This window comes from Cyphomyrmex costatus, unplaced genomic scaffold, assembly GCF_001594065.2.
Source record: "Cyphomyrmex costatus isolate MS0001 unplaced genomic scaffold, Ccosl1.0 scaffold254, whole genome shotgun sequence".
Taxonomy (NCBI): Eukaryota; Metazoa; Arthropoda; class Insecta; order Hymenoptera; family Formicidae; genus Cyphomyrmex; species Cyphomyrmex costatus.
Window position 1 is genome coordinate 1138288 of NW_017276629.1, and position 13673 is coordinate 1151960.

General features: G+C 34.5%; 1 protein-coding gene across 9 annotated transcripts in view; it reads right to left on the reverse strand.

Annotated features, from left to right (window-relative positions):
- The window catches only part of dlg1 (MAGUK family member discs large 1), a 540434-nt gene that overhangs the window by 150918 nt on the left and 375843 nt on the right, over window positions 1–13673 (reverse strand). The gene's annotated exons all lie outside the window — the stretch shown is intronic.

Genomic DNA, 13673 nt, shown 5'->3' on the forward strand with positions numbered 1-13673 from the left:
CCAGCCGTCCCACTTGGTTTATCCGCGCGTTCTGTCGTGCGGCACTGACAATTTTAAACGATAATAATCGACGAACTGTATAAACGATAGGTATGATATACTGTATAATAGCGCGTATTGGGAAAAAGCAGCAATATGGCTTATGATGTATAAAATATAGTTGTAGCAGTCAAGTTTAAAATACTTTTAATTGGTCTCCCCTCCCCCCCCCTCTCTCTCTCTCTCTCTCTCTCAATTTTTCGGTTCTCATTGTATTTATTTTTTCACTTAGGTTAATAGTTCCTTTTTTATAATACGTCCTATTGTAGCGTTCAAAATTGTAGTTTTTAATATTTTTAATTGATTCTCTCTCTCTCTCTCTCTCTCTCTCTCTCTCTCTCTCTCTGTCTTTTAATTTTCTTGTTCTTATTTTGTCACTTCGATTGATAGTTTTTTCTTACTTATATTTTTATATCTAATTTTGTTGTTTCAGAGGATACACAATCCTGGAGTACGTAATAAATAACGATATCTCTCTGTCATTACATTTTTAATATTTATTCGTTTGAATAAATTTTTAAATTATTTCTTTTGACGAAGATTGACATATTTACTTTACTAGCCTATTAATGCCATTAAATGCTGCGTCCCAGCAACCCGCTGAAACCGTCGGCGCAAGAATCGAGTTACATCACTTACGGCTCACTTATTCGATCAGCGCGCGGTGGTGCGCCACACTATTAAAAGTCGCCGAACGCGTTTATTAATGCAAATCGCTTCCACTCGGCCGCTCACGCGAGTTTCCGGACTCGATTCAAGTTTAATCTTCGAACGCGCGTACAATCAAACGCCCTTCGACAAAGAGACTTCGTTGAGGCGGTTGGAATATTGGCGGAACACAATCGAGATACGTATTCACGATGCAGGCAGTTTGTAACAGTCGACGTACATACGATCCATGTGGACGCGACAGCCATCGTATAGTCGTTGCTGTGATGTAAATCGAGAACAGTACTGTGGATGTTCGATCGAATTTCTGGACTGAATGCTCAAAACTACATACGTAAAGGACCACAAAGGCTCGTTATCGCGCGATATTACCTGCCAACCCGAGATTACTTCGTCTCGAGTTTCCCGCAGGACAAACGTCACACCAACCAGACATCATACAACATTGACAACGGAAAAACGTTGCACTGGTAAGTCGCATCCAGAGAACGAGAGAGAAGTCTATCTATTTAAATTCTTGAGTGATATAATCGATTTTTATAACGTGCTATTATAGGAACAATATTAAAGTATAATTAATAATTTCAATTTAAATTGTACAGTACCTACATAATAAATAACTTATAATTGGTACATACAATGTGTCATATAATTATATAATAAAATAAATGTATAAAAATAGCAAAATTATCAGCTACTTAAAGAAATTGCGAAATAAATAACTTTTTCGTCGTTCATCCATTCCTTTAACTCTTTTCTCTTTCAAATTATTATATGATATGTATTGTATCTATACATTATATATATATATATATTCTATTTTAATCTATGTTATTTAAATAATAATCTCTCGGTAGCTCTTTCGAAATGATTCAACTTGTATATACCTATTTATAAATATTTGCATTCTATATACGCATTAACAGTTGGCAGCTGGGGTTGGAAAGTTTAATGTAATTCCAAGCAAAAAACCTAACGTCTCTTGCATATTAGAAGTAACAAAACTTCTCACCGCTTCCATTGCGAACATTCGTTGCATCGGACTCTCGGTACCTTTAGCGAGTGTTGTAATAACGTTTGTTCGTGGCAAAATTACGTTGTGTATACGAAACTACGTGCTCTTGCATAAACATATCATATATATATAAATCCTAACAATGTTACCATCAGAAAATACGTAGTTGACGTGGAACATTTTGCTGATTTAATATTAACAAAGCAAACAAAAGTCAACGGACACCGAAAGCGAAGATACATAGGTCCATCCGTTTGTCTTGTATTTATTCGAGAATTGACTGAAGGAAAATCGATATCTATATAGATATCCTATTCTCCGCTTAAAAGACAGTGCTCCTGCGAAGCTTCTTATGTACATACCTCCGTCAAACACATTTCCTTCATGAAATGTTGTTCTCTTTTCGTATTAATTTTTCAGTTTCAGTATCATACGTTTTATTTGGCATTCCTATTATATTCGTGATCTTTTTATAAATAAAGTATTTTGTGACATGTTTTCACATAGGTAATCTTTCTTAATGCCTTGTTTCTTCCTAGTTTCATTACGGCTAAAAGTCATTCCACATGTTCTTCCGATGGCAAAGTACGTGAGCGTCATGTTTTTAATGAAAGCACACACGGTTCTTAGCGGACACTGATACCAGAGAGTGGACAGCCTCATGAATAAATGTACATGGACCACTAACCTCTCACGACAGGATGGCGAAAAAAAAAAAACAAATGTTCATCGCATTCGCCACTTTCCACTCCACTACGTCGACGATGAGATGATTTATCCGATTGAATGACAACGTTTATTTTATCCAACAAACATGTAAGTCGAACAGAATAGAATAAATAAAACAATCATTTTCAAATATCAAATAAATAATCAGATATCTTTTTTAATAAACTCTCAATTATAATATTTTGACAAATGTTAATTTCTTTACAAAAAATATTGTTTTCGTTAGTAAATTTTTGATAATTATCTGTTATTAAAAACATGAAAAGATAAATTTCTTGATAAACAAATTCTGGAAAACAAGGAAAAGAGGATTGATTCGATACATCTCGTTAAGACACATATATTACGTTCTACAATGACTGTCAAACTACTATAATGTAGTCGGCGCCAGATCTATGAATCAGGTATTTTTCGAGACGAAGCTAACGAGAAAAAAAAAGATATACTTAGAAACGATTATTCATTTTGAGATTATTCAGCATATTTTAGAGAATAGCTTGAGAACTCTGCAATTCTTAAAAGAACTACTTCTGATCAATATTATGAACAAATACCAATTTGTAAAGACAATTTTTCAGTGTAAATTATTGCCACAATTAAAAAGAAAGAAACCACTATTTAAATTTAAATCATTTCAATTGTATGTACACAGACATTTCATATCTAGCGAGTTTTATCGATCGGTGCTATTTCCTGTAGGAAATCGTTATTAAAAGACTACCTCCTTTCCCTCAGCTCCTAGAGAAATTTTCGTAAATTGCGATTCGAAAAATTCGACACGAAAAGGACGTTTGTTAAAATATTAAAAAATTCTATTACATATATCAGATCTGACGATAATTTTATTAAAACCATCAATATGATTTTGTAGAAAACTAACATATACATATGTAGCAACAGATTGTACAACGGTACGAGGAATTAAAAAATGTATGATTTAAACATTTACGTGAATATTAAAAACTTTGCATTCAAAGAGCAAATATTATCGTAGTGACAAATAAGACCGACACAACTATGGCACAAGGCGATGTGATAAAATATCAACTGGCAGGCGCGCATTGTCGACCGTCTGGGTTATCGATTCTCAACGAGACATCATCGTCGGCCAAGCATTGGTCCAAACGGAAATATCCGTCAGAAACTTGGACTGTGTAGTCTGCTCCGTATGGAAATGTCGAAACCTAGGCATTGTGTGCTATATATGACGCCAACAATAATGGGCGTCACGCGAGCGCCGATTTTCATAACAATGCGAGAACATAGTTTTGCTATTAACCTTCGACGTTTCATGAACATTAGCCGACTCGATTTGGCAAACTGACCATCCTAAAGAATCATCACAAATGCTTATAATAAATAAACATTGAATTCTGTGTTGTTCTTCGCATTACCTTTTAAAATGCTGAGTAATACAGTAATTTTTCTCTTATGGAAAAATGCGTTTTTAACACATAATTGTGTCATTTGTATCCTGTATTTCTTTTTTTTTGTTTGTTAGAAACACCTGGCTAAATAATGAAATCTTTCTTTTCCTTTTTTGTAAATATACAACTTTACAGACTTTCGAAAGATGTTAAAGTATATGTAAAATGTATATTACACAAGTGTATAACATATAATGTAAGAATCTCTTGAGAATTTTTATATATTCTTGTAAAGGATCGGAATATTATCGTGTGTACTAAGAACCTAACAGCTATGTAAAATCTCTTTCTTTTTGTGGACACGGTGCAATATTACATTACAGTTTTCGAATAAAATGGATATCAAGTGATCCAATCGAAAGTTTAACGCTGGCGCTCACTGATCGTTTGCTTTTCGAGAATCCACCATCCGTCGTATCGTCTCAACGACGTCAACTTCCCCCTATTCCTTTCTCATCCACCACAGTGCGGGCGGCAGTCGTTTCCATGGAAATGTGCGTGCAAAATTTGTATCCCCGGCACAGTCCCGAGCTGCCAGGGAATTCGAGAAAAGCTCTCGTTGAATTACGAGCCACTAAAGAGAGGCTCCGTTGCGAGTCGTTTCCCATCCCCCGCTGTCTTTTGCCCAACGCCCGACTAACCCCTTCTTCAGACGCCGCTCCGTTTCCGCGCGAGTCACGGACCGGAGCCATGTATCCCGGTTTGCAGGTGCAGGAAAACGGAGAAACGAATTTTCTCAAGAAAATGCTGGGGGGAGGGAGGGTAATGGATACATCCGCGCGTTGCCTTGCGTTTCCACCGCGGCCCGAAACGACGCGCGGCATCCTGCAACGACACTCACGGATATACACTTCGCATTTTACTTTAATTCCACGTCGCGAAACTTTATTGTGCGACGCGAATTAAGACACGCCGTGAACTCAATCACATACCGAATATATATTTTACATACGATAAATTCAACACTCAGTCTATAAACAATACTTGATGTTATACGGAATTTTGGAAAAAGTAATTTTCGAAAGAGAGAGAATAAGCAACAGTTTAATATAAAAATTAATATTATACTAAACTTGTTCTTGGAATCTTAAATTTATATTGTATTTTATTATATTCTAATTGTCTATTTTTTTCTTGCACATTGAAAAAATATCTCCATAGTGGTTGCTACATCTCGGATTCCAAAAGAAAAATATTCAATAACTTGTAGCATCTTCTATTATAACTAAAGCGACGTTTTCCTATTAGAGAAATCTAAAAAGCGAGAAATATAATACAGAGAAATTGAAGATCTACTGTTACGTAATTTCGATTAATGGAAAGCAAATATACATAGTGACACCAAGAATAATGCAAGCGTACGTAATCCAAATTGTTATGTCAAAGTTACTTTGTCATCAGAAGAACTGTGTCTGGACGTGTTATTGCAACACGCAGAGATGGAAATCGAGAGATAGTTCTCTCTCGCAGCTATTCGTTTCTCAATGCTTCTGTATTCTGTACGTCGCTGCTTACATAATTTTATATTATTGATAGTTTATGTAACGTCAGAACAACATCAACACAACTAAGTGTTCCTTGGAATAATCAATTTAGCGTGAAGACGATAATGCTCCCGGGGATACAAATTTTGTACGCACACGAGTCCATGGAAACCAGAATGGAGCAGTTTAAACTGGCATTTCTTAGAATACCTGCTTTAGAATGAAAAAAAATGTAAAAATATGCAGAATATGCAGTATATCTAAATTTTTTCGTTTTATAATTTTATTTTAATATAATAATATTACTCTATCGTATATAATTCCAAACTTATATTTTTAGCTTCACAAAAAAGAATCAATACTCTTTTTCAAATTTCAGACAATTTGTAGATAAAAAGCTGTAGTTTCCATAAAATATACTCGTTGAGTAAGAATGATAATGCTGATTTCTTCGAGATACGCTATTATCATCCGCCTCATAAAAGTTCGCACTGACAATGATAACGAACCAAAAAGGGATGAGTTGGGATAAGACATGAGAAACTCGGCGAAAAGTAATTAGTTGAAATTGGAAGTGGCAATTAACGAGCAAGGGAGGGAGAGAACGATAGAGGACGGAAAAGTACGAAGATTTCGATTAAAGAGACTATCTTCGGAGATACTTGCATTTAGAAGCAAACTCCTCTCAGGTTGATGGCGAATGACAAAAATGATCGCGTCTATAAACGAGAGAGCAGAAAATTGAACGAAAAATAAAGTGTTAAAGGGCTTATTGTTGTAACATTTTATCATTTATTAATATGACATTAAAAACTGTAACAGCAATGATTTACGAGATCGTTTATAAGTCGTTCAAAAGTTTTACAGAAAATTGGACGTTACGTAAAATATATACAGTAGATGCAAAAAGTATTCGTGCAAGAAGATATGTTTTTAAAATCTTATTTTTGGAGAGTGTATTAGCAATTTATTAACTCCCTTTATTATTCTCATGGGATGCAAGACATTTATAAATTCGCTAAATGTATAAATGCTATTTATACACATTATATTTAGTACAAATTATTACAGTTAAAAAATTGCATTTATCTTTATTTAATATAGATAAAATATTATATATGTATCAATTTTTTATTTAATTTTATTTTGAATTATCAAAGAAAACAATGAAAATTGAGATATAACGTTGGAGTGTCAAATGCACTCCACATGAATAATTACGTTAAAAACTACCATGCAAGTGATATGAAGTCAACAAAAATAAAATATATTGTATATATTTCTCAAAATTATGTTATTTAAAAAATTAGTAATAATAAAATAATTTATCTTAATAATAAGTAAAAGCGGAAAATTAAATTATTTCAGCATACAAAGAATATTTATGTTGTCGAAAAATTTAGCTTCTCTAAGAAGATATAATTTTCGTGAAGCTTTTTAGTTTATATTAGAACGTACTTATTGCAATCAATTAATTAATGCTTGTTTTTCTTTTTTTTTACTAAAATAAGTCATTTTTTATAAAAATCCTTCTTGTATGAATACTTCTTGCGTTCACTGCATGTGGACAGTGCAAGCATGTATAACATATGGTTTAAGTATACATGTCGAGTGATCTAAATTATCTGTAAATGCATCAGGAACAGCCTGCATATGTCGGTTTGGAATTGGACATCTCAAAGCAAGAAACCACCAGGAAAGCTAGCTAATTCGTATGTCATCTACATCAAAAGATTCCGTACATATGTATGCGACCGCGTATTTTCGAAGGAAATGGACCAATTCAAAGCACTCGATCACATACGCAAAGTGCAGAAATAGCGATGAGATACGAGCGATAGCGTTGCTGTTATTTTTGACGTTACATCAGATAGAGTTATTTTAATCAAAAAGAGATTAGTGAAAGGATTAGCTTTTAAACCTCGAATAATAACATCGGAATTATCAGTTATACGACAAAGCTCCGCTCAGTTAGCATTTTACGCGCAAATCACCGTAAGGATCGTCAAACGAGAGTTTGTGAAGAGGCTCTTTGGTAGATGAAAAGAATCGCTGAAAGGCGTGTCGAGATTGCGACGACTGTGTCCGAAACTGAATTTGCAGTGAATTGCAATCGCTGGAGAGAAAGAGAGAGAGAAAGATTTTCTTGGAAATATCGTGTGTTGATAAAGGGTAGAGAAGAATGTCAAAGACACTCCCTTGAATTAACGGCTGGTCTTCAAGCGGAAATTCGTTTGGAGCATTTGGCAGCTTTAAAACGCCTTTTTCAAGAAGAGAGCTAAAGATTTTGCAGTCCACTGATGAACGAAATTTAAGGATGCTATGTAAGCTGTGATTCATCATTCAAACGAATCGTGAACCGTAAAGACGGTCGTAAAGTACAAGATAAAATAGATGTACACATTGTAATGGAATAGTGGAATAGCCCATTCAGTTATTTGTCTAATGCCCGTTTCTACTAATGTAGATTAACTTTAACTTACTTTACATCCTTTTCTGCTTCTAAAAATTAGAAAAGAATGAAGAATAAATCAAACTGAGATTATAATTAATCTACATTTGAAAGAATGAACATAAGACAAATAATTATACCATTTTAGATATCGAATATTTCCTAATATTTTTATTAGTTACGAAAAACGTTTAATCTTAATTAATAATACGCGAGAAACGAAGAATGGTTCAGTTGCGTTCAGCAGATTCATCAATTAAGTGAGCGCTGTTATTAGTATACACTAGATATCTGCTAGATGACCAAAAAATAGATTTTTAGATTTAGAAGATAATCATTAATAGTAGCGAGCGCTCACTTAAGTGTTAAGTTTGCTGAATAACGCAGCTAATAACGAGAATTTATATAAGGAAATGAAGGTTCGCGTGACGATCTGCTACCATGACTATCGATCAAACGACCGTCGTACCAAGTACCGAGACGCAACAATATTATTGTTATCGGTCGCATTGCGGTATTTTCACTTTAAAATTCGTATCGCACATGTCACCGAGCAATCAATTCACAGATACTGGATTGCACGATGTTATCGAGGAAATATCCGCGCACTTTTTTTTATCCCTGTCCGTTAACTTAATAACTCTTTATAGTTCGCAAAGCGTACGTCGTTCATGATCGACCGATTGCGAGGCGAAAAGACATCGGAAAAGCAGACGCGGAAAAATCCGTCGCGTCCGTCCGTGAATTTCCCAATGATTTCTGCTAGGACGAATCGAATCGCTATTTGATTACCGCATCGATTCGTTAAGCTTGTCGACGCATATAAAATCCGAGAGACGTTGCTTCGATTAACTTTCATCGAGCTATCGATACCTTTTCATAGCGAAAAGACATCGGAAATATCGGTGATATTGAGATAAAGCGTACAGCATTCGGTGACTTCTGGTTTATTGATATTTAATATGATTACGAAATTTTAATTTTGCGCGCGTAGGAAAAAGCTAAATCTAAGTTTATAAATTCAAGGGGAAAACCTACTGTAAAACAGATAAAAAACAACTTGGCGGGACTTCCCTTTTCGAGAGAAAAAAGAAAATCTATTTTATATTTCCGGTATAGCAGAATAAACGTTCAGTTGAATTTTTCAGTTATAGGTATCGTGAAATTTCATCAAAAATTTTAGACGTGTTTTTCTCGAAATTACATTTTTCAAATTGAGGTATAGAATAACTAACTAATCGACGGATTAACTATGCATTTTAGGAATGCCGTATAAAAGTTTGCTAAAATCAACTAATCTTTGTCAAGAAAACAAGATCGTGTTATATAACGTAATCACAATCAAATTATATGGAATATATCATAATCATGTCTCGGTCAAAAATGTATGTAGCATCGTCGAATCGGTCGCGTCATCGAAAACGATAAATTCTCCATTGGAGTGAAGTCGTGCTGCAACGAGTGGTGCACTCAGAAACTTGGCAGGCAAGTCGTCTTCTCTCTCGTTTTTCCACTTTTCCTCCGACCTCTTCGCCACTTCATGGCACTCGAGAGAGCGTATAGAAAGACGAAAGTCAAACAGACCCTTTTGCAGTCGTGGCAAAAACGGCCTCCGAGAGAAACGTCGCGGTAGTCGTTGATTATCTTTGATCTTCTACTGACGGAGACTATCGAGAATCTTGTCAGACATCATTTGGTCGGCCAAGCCAACAGAATTTCGAAATAGATTTCACTGTGGAATTTCTTAAGTCATTCATAAATCCGTGTAGCCTTTACATTTTGTCTAGTGACTGAGAAAAAAAAGTTTGTAAAACATCAAACGTCTACCAGATAATGTGAACGATAGCTGATTATCATCATGAAGTGAAACAATAATTTATGTACTTAGAAGACTTTACGTGACCTAAATGTGCCAATAAAGTTCAGACAGATACAAGTTGTTTACTTCAACTTTCTCATTCAATTTTATAGGTGGTCTTTATTTATTCAATATAATGCATTAAAAATTAATTAAATGACGTGTCGAGTGAAATATAGTGCAACATGCAAATACTATCGTAGCTACAGCGAATTCGGAGTGCAGAGAGAGAGAGAGAGAGAGAGAGAGAGAGAGGGCGGTATGCCGAGCCGAGCAACCGAGTGGTCAGTCGGCGGTTTCGACAAGTTGACCACTCGAGCTCGAATATATTTGGACATCGACCGGCGTACCGATGAACCGTACCAGCTCTCGATCGAATTATCCGCGATGGCGAAGTGTCGTCGACCGGTATTCGAGCATTCAGTATCGACAATGGCGCAAAAGCGATTAAGTTATATCCAATCATAAGATGATATCCAATCTTGTCGTTCGAAAACGAGTGTGTCACGGTAAATCATTTATATTTAGCTTAAGTCCGCGTACTTTTTTAAAGTTCGATTTAATCTAAAATATTTTAAAAATATTTTAAAAATACTTTTCTCTCAAGCTAAAACTATTATTTATGTAACTATTGTTACTACCATATATATTTTAACATTTAGTTTGTATTACAAAATTTCGATTAAATTTCAAAATTTCTTTTAAATCTTTGTACTTATCTAAAATATCTGAAGTGTACAATAAATAACATAAACATTGCTATTACTCATAGCGTGACAATAGAAGCAAATAAATCGAGATGTATTGTACTGTTACATTTGATACGCTTCTCAGTAAAAAGTTGCGAATATTTGCGAAGCCTTTGAAACGGTGGCATGCAATAGCAACTGATATTTTTCAAGTTATATTTCAAATAATGCAATATATATATATATACACATACATATATGTCATTTATACGCTGTTCTATAAAGGCAATCGCAGTAATGAAAATGTACGTCCCGCATATAGTTTCAATTAAACATTGTCCTCGTATTTTCAGTTTTCGTCATTCGAGATAAATCGGACATAAATTTTATTCAAAATGCATGCAGAATAATGTGTCAAAGATGGAAAATCAAACAGCATTTAAAACATTGAACGCGTTATTTGAAATGAATATTACAGGAAAAACAGCTATTACACAGTCACTAATATAAAATTTCGATATGTATCTAATGTGTTTTGATATTGTGAGGAATTTCTTTCCAAAATCCATTATAAAGGTTAAATGAAACATCTTACAACTTCAGATTACTAGACGTTAGTTAATATGTGTTATAAATAATACATTTTACGATACATTGAAAGAAATCGTTTTGTACGTATAACCACAATTTTGTTGATATGCAACAACTAAGAGAAAACAATTTTTAAATAAAACAGTAAGAAAGTTTTTGTTAGTCACATATCAATAAAATTTTGATTGCATATACGTATACAAAATGATTTATTTCAGTGTATAATTGTGAAAACATGTGTGTTATTAAATAAAGAAAATTAGAATTGCTAATTTATAGCAATATTTGAAAGGTAAATATAAATTAAAATATTTCGAAAATTTATCTTCAATTTATTTGTTTAAATGGAATATTCAAAACGCTATTTAAACGAACGTAGAATTGCTCGATTACGAAAGTTTTGTCGCTTAATGATAAAAAAGAAAAATGTGGTTTTGAGCAAACAAAAGCAGAAGTTTTCGTAGAATCGTATTTCATGCACTCCAGTTCAGTGTGGTGACGAACTTCGATTAGAAAAATCTCACTCTCGGCCGTGGGACGTTTGCATTCGAGGCGCGGGCACTTTCGGGGTTTAATGTCAAAAGTTTGCGAGCCACAATGAGCGAACCGACACAAGCCAGCCACGATGCCGTAACACGAGCCGGATAGAATGGAACTCGGTTACTACGAGACGGCGTTTGACACGAGAATGCGAAATGGACCTTTAATTGAACGATACACGACATGTGGAACGGACGAGGCGATTGTTTCATACCATTCCGGAAACAAGGGGTCGCTAACGACCTGACGAGAGCGCATCGCCGTACGTCATTTCCCATTCGACGGTGAAATTTGCGGTCACGTAAATACTGTTTGTCGGGAGAGAGTTCATCGCGGTAAAGTGCCACCGAACTACGACGGTAGTTCGATCTCGATACAAATGACGTGCCGCTCATTTCCATTCTATTGATGTATTATTTAAAGGCTTACGGTAAACTTTGCGATTTGTCTTTCGTTCGTGTGAAACGGAGTAGGATCGTGATAAGTAAACAGCGAATGAAAGTCCTCTAGGAGGACTGATGTTCGATACCAAGCTAATGAACGGAAAGAGGTTGTTATCAAAATTATCGGACGCTATATAGATATGATTGAAATTTCAACACAAATATCCTATTCTCTCGCAACCATTGTAATTAGTCTTATTTGTACAGACTGAGATTTCAATTAATGGCACTGGCCGCGCAACATATAGCCAATAGTCACGTTTGCCCGAGCCGGAAATTTGTTCCGCCCGAAGCGTCATCGTGGTGAATGATTCAATGAATATCGACTGTTTCGCGGTTCGCATGCGGAGCTACCGATAAATTATCGGTTATCCCTTCCATTCGTTTAGGCCCGCCGTTTATACTACGCTACAATTTTAATTAAATATACGAATCAATCGCTACGAAATATCATACTCGACATATCAATCCGTAATTAATTTTTCCACTTGAACTGGTCCTGGAAAATTTTGTTGTATAATTGAATGCATTCAAAAAAAATATATATATCAATGCCTTCGAATATCCCGCGCGCCATTTATTTCGAATGCAACAGAATATGCCGCGGACACATCACATTTCGTGATAATAAATATTGATGATATCATGAGATATATTATGGTCAAATACACGCAATTGAAGGGAGGAAAAATGACAAAAGCATTTATAGACAATACTGAGAGATATACACTGAGAGAAAAATGTCAAAGTATTACGAAGCCCCAATATTACAATATTTTTTTCGATATTAATTAATAATGAAAAAAATTAATTGTGATGACGAAATATATATTTTTATGAAATATATCTCATTAAATGTAAAAGAATAAAATAAATGTATATATGTGTGTGGTTTATTTGCTAAATGAAGTTTAAATTTCCTTATATTTAAATAAAGATTTATTTCAGTAAAATATATATATAATTTATAAATAAATTAAGTATCTTTTTTTTCTCAATGTAAATGTGTCTTGACACAATGTCCAGTATTCTTTATTCAATTTTTTCTGAAATGTCAAATTTTATTACTTTCGTATCTATTAATTTATTTTTCTGCGTAGGAAATATATTTTAATAATTTTATAAATAATAATTAACTTTTTCATTTGCAATCATATTTTACTCTCTCCGTCTACAATTTGGATCCTTTTTTTGGTTTTTTAGTTTCTTTTTACTGTTCTAAGCTTTCAAAAAATGTGTAAAAATTTACAGTTTTAAATATTTCTATTATATTATTAAATAGTTTTCTCAGTTATTTTGAGACAAGAAACCGGATTCCACTTTTTTCTATTTCAGAAAAATTTGAGAGTAAAATTTCACTTGTGCCAAAAAAAACTTAGCAGACGAAGGGTTAAATGCATGTAGTATATGAGTAAAACTTTTTCTACGCAACTTCTTACAGCGTTTAGAAGATGCAATTGACAGGAAAAAAATGCCAAGTGAAACACTAGAGCGGAAAGAATACCTAGATTTTCAATGACGCCACGAGACCTGTAGAGCAGCTTACCTGGATAAACTTGGCTCGTATTTCTCCGACTAAATGCTGTTTCCGGGATCCTTCCTTCCTCGTTTCGCGCGCACGGATCCATGGATAATGTACATCTTGCGCGCGCGCGGTTATATGTAAAAGCATCTACTACTTAGCCCCGGAAGACGTACCCGTCGGGCATGCAAATTACTCTCAAAGCGCACTTCACG